This window comes from Gymnodraco acuticeps, unplaced genomic scaffold (genome assembly GCF_902827175.1).
Source record: "Gymnodraco acuticeps unplaced genomic scaffold, fGymAcu1.1, whole genome shotgun sequence".
NCBI classification, from domain to species: Eukaryota; Metazoa; Chordata; class Actinopteri; order Perciformes; family Bathydraconidae; genus Gymnodraco; species Gymnodraco acuticeps.
The window spans coordinates 94,334-102,293 of record NW_022990956.1 but is presented as its reverse complement, the minus strand read 5'-3'; the positions used below and the strand labels follow the sequence as shown (position 1 = coordinate 102,293).

Sequence of the window (7,960 nt, the reverse complement as noted above, 5' to 3'; positions counted from 1 at the left end):
ATAAGCCATGTGCGTAATATAGAAAATTGAGGATGCAACGCATTGGTATGAATCGTGATGCATCGTGATAATCGAATTGAATCGAATCGTTGACCTGATAATCGTAATCGAATCGAATCGTGAGACCAGTGAAGATGCACAGCCCTAGTCCACATTGGGCATACAAAGCACCCAAATGAAGAAGAAAATCAAATATACTTTTACTTTAACCACTGATGGTCTCTCTTTTATAAGGTTATATTGCAGCAATGTTCTGCTGCTCTAAGAGTTAAACATATTTATTAATACAAGTGCAAGTGAAGTGATAATTATTAAGAAAAATCATATATTTTAAATTGTATACGTTTTTAGATGTATGTATCCTCAACATCAACTCATGAACAATGGATAAAACTGTATTGTTTTAATTTTGTTTGTTTGTATATTTACTCCTTGTTATAAGTCTAACTTTAAATTGCATTGACAAGACAAATAGGGGTACCCCAAGGCTCCATGCTTGGGCCCATTTTATTTCCCCCGTACCTTCTCTCCTGGGCGTTATCATAAAAATATGGCGTCTCATTTCATTTTTATGCAGATGATTCCCAAATCGTATTGCCCCTGAAAATGAAAGAATCAGCTCTTTTCAATGCCTGTCTGTTTGTCTGCAGGACATCAGAGCCTGGATGGCCTTGAACTTTTTCCATTTTAATAAAAAATAATGATAGAAGTGATAATGTTTGGACCCAGTGGAGGCCCCAATGCCCCACTTGTGCTTGATTCTCTAATCCCTATATGAAACCCACTGTTACTAATCTGGGTGTACAGATTGATCCGGATTAGATTATTAAACTTGATTGATTACTGTAATGCCCTCTATGTTGGATTTAGCCAGGCCCCACCATCACCCGCTCAAAGCTTGTTCAGAATGTGCTGCACGCCATTTTACGAGAACCAAATGCATGAGCACATTATACCTGTACTCGCATCTCTACACTGGCTACCGATAAAGTTTAGAATCAAATTTAAAATGGTATTGTTTGCCTACAAAGCTCTTAATGGTTTGGCCCACCTTACCTGGCAGAACTTCTACAATCCTATACATCCTCAAGGTCACTGAGGTCTACTGAGATATTTCTCCTTGTAGTTGGAGGTCGAGGTTGAACCAGTGGGGGGACAGGGTTTTTGCTGTAGCAGCTCCCAGGCTGTGGTACGATTTGACCCCCAATCAGACCTGCTCCCCCTTTTTTAGATCTCGCTTAACGACAGATGTAACATACATACATTAAGGAATGTGATATTTCCCGCTGAGAGAGAGAATTATTATACTCGCAATGTGAACTGTTGCAATCCTGTTAATAACCCACGGCATGGCATGGCAATAAAGCACAGAAATTGAAAAAATGCAGTCCAATTTGCAACGATAGTGGTCCGGTAAACTGTACTTAAGCATTTGAGATCTTATCGACAATCTTATCGGCAATACCTGCCACAAGTCATCCAGTGGGATGGATTGGACCAGTTGGTGGTCTGGTATTGGCCCTGTGATGTTTTTTTCACACTCCAGCTTTATAATTCATTCTTGGATATTATTCCAAATTGTTAATTTGTCATATTACTAATGGATCCAGATTATGTTGAGCTGTTGGAATGAATTTGCTTGTTTGGATCCCTTAGTTGTGTTCCCCAGCCAGTTGCTGAAGATCTAAATCTAATAATAAGGTACACTGGACAAATATGTATTGTTGTTGATAAATAAATCAATTTAGGAGTTTAAACCTTTGTATCTATATTTATATACAAGATAAGTAGTAATTGCCTTGTTTTTACTGTATCCCAAAAATCCCAGTAAACATTATACTACTCTGAAGAAGATATGATGTACACAAACACAAACAACAAACTGAGGAAAACACGATTTAAAAGTCAAGGTATATGATTTTGTTTACTCAGATTGCACATTATTCAAAACTCAACAACAATGGTGGAGTTATGATGAAAGATGGAATGATGGAAGAAAGGCAGCAGAGTAAAATGGTCGCAGGATCAGACTTAATAGCTGGCCATGGTGGTCTCCAGCCAATCGTTGAAGAGGCAGACCTGTGAATGGAGAAACAGTGAGGTTTGTTAGGAAGATTAAACTTTGAATTCCAAAATTAAAATATAGTTTATTTTGCAGATAGATCATCTATTGTAGAGATCTTTTGGGTTTACCTTGGCGTAGACACCGGGGTTGTCCTTCTGAGCACATCCGTAGCCCCAGGACACAACACCCTGCAGCTCACCGTTGCACACGACGGTCCACCAGAGTCTCCCTGAGAGAGAATTCATTTGTGAAGAAATGTAATAATATTCTGGATTGGTGCAATGGAATATGAAAAGTAGTGTTTTTGTTACACACCTGGCAAGAGTCCTTGCCTCCTCCAGGTATCCAGCGCAGAACATGGCATCAGTGATCATGCCGGGGTAAGAGTTATCACAGTCCCTGTCGGACAGGATGGGGATGTTCAGGCACTGCAGCTTGTTCTTGTCAGCGGCTGTAACACATCAACAAAGAGGGTGGAAAAGGGTTAGAATAGCACAAAGAAAATGAAAACATAGTGTAACTCCAGCTGTTAAAATGTAGGTCTTTCTCACTGGAGCTCTGGGTGCTTCCCCAGCCGGAGACGGTGCACATGGTGCCAGCGGGGGCACAGCTTCTGGGCAGAGCCACAGGCTTCACGTACTGGTTTGAGGGTGGCGGGCTTGCTCAGCTTGATCAGCATGATGTCATTGTCGATGTTGTAGGCGTTGTAGTTGGGGTGACGGATGACACGGGAGGAGCTGATGTACTGCTCCTTTCCCTCGGTGACTCTAAGGTTGTGCTCTCCCAACTGAACCTCCACACGGCTGGGGAAATAGCGGTTGAGTGGCAATTAAGTTTCATAATGCCTGTTAAAAGTAGTCAAAATCTTGTCTTCGTAATATGAGATGTGACTTACGTCTTGTAGCAGTGAGCGGCAGACACCACCCAGTTCGCGTTGACCAGGGAGCCTCCACAGAAGTGGTAGCCAGAGTTCAGAGACACCTGATGGGCTGGGAGTAGGGAGTGCACTCCTTCCCTCCGACGATCTTGTCCTCCTCCGTCGCAACTGATAAAACACACAGAAGACTCAATAGTTAGAAAAAGTGACTTTTATTTTAATTAAATTAAATTATTAAAACACAGCAGGGAAATATATGCTTACAGGCAGCTCCGATGAGCAGAACGAATACCAGAGACCTCATGGTTGCTGAGTGATTCTGTCGATGATAGCCTTCACCTGCAGACCTGGTTTATATGCTCATCTTTCCATCCTGTACACGCCCCAAATGTTGTTTGTGACCAATCAGGGCTCTGGGAAAAGTAACTCCAGGTATTGTGGTCGATATACTGCCTGCCAGGAAATTGTATTCTTTATACAACTTTTACATTCGCTGGTGTGCAGATGGTTTTGTTCACAACCACAGTTATTGGATTTGGCTTTCACAAGAAAACCAAACCACGTGTCTTTAGATAGAATGACCCTAACAAAATGTTGATAAAGTGAAGAGACAAGATGCAAACACAAAAAAAATTAATCACTCACTCGATCACAATTACTATCAGAAAATATACTCAAAAAACTGCATTTGACTTGCATTATAAAAGATGGTAGGGTCAAAAGTGTTATTTAACAATTAAGATCATTACATGGAAGTATAAAAGACCATTTAATATTGAAGAATTCTGCACAATAACGCAGTCAATTGTGTGTTGAATTCTGTGCAAATCTGCTGCTGGTGAAGCTTGAATCAACCTGAGTTACATTTGGCTGCTTTGATGTAACAGCAGAGCAGCTTCAATTTAACATGATAAATATGCATGAGTGACATGAAGAAGATTAACAAGAACAGGTGCAGTCTGAAGATTCAAAATCCATGATGTGTTTGGGAAGATTTGGAAACTAGAGTGTGTTGTTGTTGTTGTTGAACGGTGGCATTTGCGATAGGATGCTCAGTTTTAAAGATGTGCTTGAATGGCAGTGTTTCAGTTGTACGTGTCACTGCAGAATATAAGTGTTTGACAGATATTGGCTTATACAGTGGCCGATTCAGGGACCAGGTCAGCTGATACACAAAAGGGATTGGCATTGACTGTTAAATGTTAAAAAAAAAATCAATATTCATACAAGAATTTGTTATTTTTCTGCACTGAACATGAACAAGAAATGGCTGTAAAACATTAATTTCATTATTAACTGTACACTCATTATATGCCAGTTTTTTTTGTTAAGCCTCATGCACTCTTGATGATATCCTGACTCACTGCTACATTACTGATGATATGCGAGTCGGCCTTGAGCAAAGGCTCTCTGTGAATAATCCAGCTGTTACAGCTATTTTAGGGTACTTTTTTTTCAGTCAAAGTTCTTTAAGATCAGTCACCTGAAATGAACCACCTACACCTGGCGGCCAGTGTATCAACTTTTATTTTCATTGGCAACTATTGGACCAATCGGGCAGCTTGGAAGAGATATAAAATATGAATGCAAGTGTACTGACTGGATTAAACTTTGCAGCCATGAAGTCCCTGGTCTTTGTTCTGCTCATTGGAGCTGAGTAGCTTGTTTTTAATGCATCATACACTTTTATTATATATTTACGGTACAGCAGTATTCATTTAGCATGTTGGCTCTCTTATTGATGTCTTAATTGTTTTTAGTTGCTGCGGAAGATGACAAAATCGTCGGTGAGCCCCATCAGGTGTCTCTGAATATTGGGTACCACTTCTGTGGAGGCTCCCTGGTCAACGAGAACTGGGTGGTGTCTGCTGCTCACTGCTACAAGTCGTAAGCACTTTAAAGCCATTAATATTCATCTGATGCGTTAATAAACAAACAAGCCCCCATTAATCACCAACTTCTCTCTTAGTCGCATTGAGGTGCGTATTGGAGAGCATCACATCGGAGTCACTGAGGGAAACGAGCAGTTCATCAGCTCCCTCAGTGTCATCACACACTCCTACTATGATCACTACACCTCATGAATGACATCATGCTGATCAAGCTGAGCAAGCCCGCCACCCTCAACCAGTAGCCTACATGCAGCCCGTGGCTCTGCCCAGCAGCTGTGCCCCCGCTGGCACCATGTGCACCGTCTCCAGCTGGGGAAACACAATGAGCTCCAGTGAGTAGAAAAAGTTCAGACAAGCTTACATTTTTGAAACTGTCATTTTTTTTTTTATTTTTTTTCTATTATTTAATTGCACAATGGATATCAAAAAAGTTTACAAAAGAAAAAGTATTGACAACAAACATGCATAATACTATACATGTTGAAGAAATAATCACAAAAAAACATCACTTGGGTTATATGAGGCTGTGGCTCAGTGGATGGTGTGCTGGACTTCAGAGGATAGCAAGTTCAAGTCCCACTGCAGTCAGCATTTCCTTGTGTCCCTGGGCAAGACACTTCACCCCAAATTGCTCCTGTGAGGATTGTCCACTGTACTGAATGTATGTAAGTCGCTTTGGATAAAAGTGTCAACAAATGACAAATGACATGGACAGGAGACAAGAAGAGTGGTTCTGTTTTTGTAGGGAAAGTCTAGCTAGGCTGGGGTAGAAATATCAGCTCTGGATGTACTGCAGGAATAATTTAGTCCTTCAGGGTTAAAGAGAGCTGTTCCAGGTTTATATGATCAAAAGATTGAACCAATGGTTGATTGATAATATTGTTCTTCTAGTAAAATGGTTTTCTTTGCTACAGTCTGACACTGTCTAAAAAAGCGTAATCTACTACAAGCCGCTGCACCCCTCTCTGTTGTTGCATTGCTGCAGCTGCTGACGGCAACAGGCTGCAGTGTGTTGCCGTCCCCATCCTCTCTTATGAAGACTGTGATAACTCCTACCCCGGCATGACCGACAACACCATGTTCTGTGCCGGATACCTGGAGGGAGGCAAGGACTCCTGCCAGGTGTGTATCTCTGATTGACTTTATATAATAATAATAATAATAGATTTAATTTGTTAGCGCTTTTACAGGTGCTCAAAGACGCTTTACAGATATAGTGAAGATAAAATAAATAAAGGAACAACAAATAAATATATAGTTAAAGTTAAAGTCAAATAATACAAAAACAATCACGCATTAAAAGCCAGATTGAAGAGGTGAGTTTTTGTAAGTGTTTTGAAGGTGGTGAGGTCAGTGCAGTCTCTGATGGGTTGTGGGAGTGAGTTCCAGAGGGAGGGGGCAGCGACGGAGAAGGCTCTGTCCCCCCAGGTCCGGTGATTGCTGCGGGTGGGGATGGATAGGAGGTTGGTTTCTGATGAGCGGAGGCAGCGGGAAGGGGTGTGGTGGTGCAGCAGGTCTGGTTATACTGCTTTATTTTCTAATTGGACTACATTTTTTTAACTCTCTAAAATGACATCTCTCAGGGAGACTCTGGTGGTCCTGTGGTGTGTGACGGTGAGCTGCAGGGTGTTGTGTCCTGGGGCTACGGGTGTGCAGAGAAGAACCACCATGGTGTCTCCAAGGTAACCTCCCTGCATCTCCTAAAAATATAGAAATATCACACTCCTTAAAGTATGTCATATTTCACTGCAACAAACTGACTGATATATTTTTATTTTCAGGTGTGTGTGCAGACTGAGTGGCTGCACAACACAATGGCCACCTATTAACTCCACCATCCAACCTCCACAGCAGACACGCATATACTGTCTGTCTTAATTCTAACTGTCTTTGCTGGATTTATAGTGAAATAAATAAATTGATTGAAATGAATCATTGTTTTGTCTTTGCAATATTTTGTTCCTTTAATTTAAATGGTATTTCTAGTTGATGCAATTTTAACTTTGCCATAACTTCTATAAGAAAGTAAAACAAATGTAATTAAATATTAAGATAATACTTTTTTTTTTTAGTTGTAGAGTTGATATGAAGGACACATTATTCTTAATTAACTATAATTTCCCCATCCCTTGTATCATCATTTAAACGTAGGTTACTTTTCACTCGTAGCACAACAATGCTGCAAAACAACTTTATAAATGTAAGACCATCAGTAGTGGTTATTTGAAAGTATACCTGATCTTTGGGTGCTTTATATACTGCCCTTACCTCTCACCAATTCCAATTAAGGTTCCAGCGGGGATCCGACCTTGTTCCCTGCATGTGCCTCTCCACCTCTGTTCCTTACTTCTTCTCTCCACCTCCGTTCCTTATTTCTTACTTGCTACCCCTTATCCCTCAACCTATCCTAAGGGAATGCATGTACGTAGACACGTTAGTTTAGCTGCTATAGGCTCGGACTGTCGGGGGACGCCTTGCTTTTTCCTTCTGTCTGTCTGTACCTGTGTACTCTCATGTTCCGATTAACCCAGCCTCCCCCAAATTTCTTTTTTCTTTTGTGTCTATATCTACGCCGGGAGCCTGAGTCGAGGCTGATCCTGTTGCTGCGGTCCTGTGTCCTGGATCCTCTATCCTGAGTTCTGGATTGAGTCCTGGACTTCGAGTCGTGGCTGATCCTGTTGCTGCGGTCCTGTGTCCTTTATCGTGAGTCATGTGTCCTGAGTCCTGGATCCTGAGTCCTGGATCCTGTGTCCTGGATCCTCTATCCTGAGTCCTGGATCTGAGTCCTGGACTTCGAGTCGTTGCTGAACCTGTCTCTGCGGTCCTGCCTGACTCTCATCATACTGCTTCCCTGATGGCTCCCACAGGATTGTTGACATCCTCGTGGATTCATCTTCTTATTACAGACACATGCATTTCCTAACATTCGGTCTATATGCTGTAAAATGTATTATCTCTTCAATTTACACACGGCATCTATTGCACGTCTGTCCGTCCTGGGAGAGGGATCCCTCCTCTGTTGCTCTCCCTGAGGTTTCTCCCATGTTCCCTTTAAACTGTGGGTTTTCTCTGGAAGTGTTTCCTTGTACGATGTGAGGGTCTAAGGACAGAGGGTGTCGTTTTCTC

At 41.7% G+C, this 7,960-nt stretch overlaps 2 pseudogenes; one reads left to right on the top strand and one right to left on the bottom strand.

The window, feature by feature from the left end:
* Nucleotides 1–1,897: 1,897 nt before the first annotated feature.
* On the bottom strand, nt 1,898–3,246 carry LOC117558754 (annotated as a pseudogene).
* Nucleotides 3,247–4,561: 1,315 nt separating this feature from the next.
* On the top strand, nt 4,562–6,755 carry LOC117558755 (annotated as a pseudogene).
* Nucleotides 6,756–7,960: the final 1,205 nt, after the last annotated feature.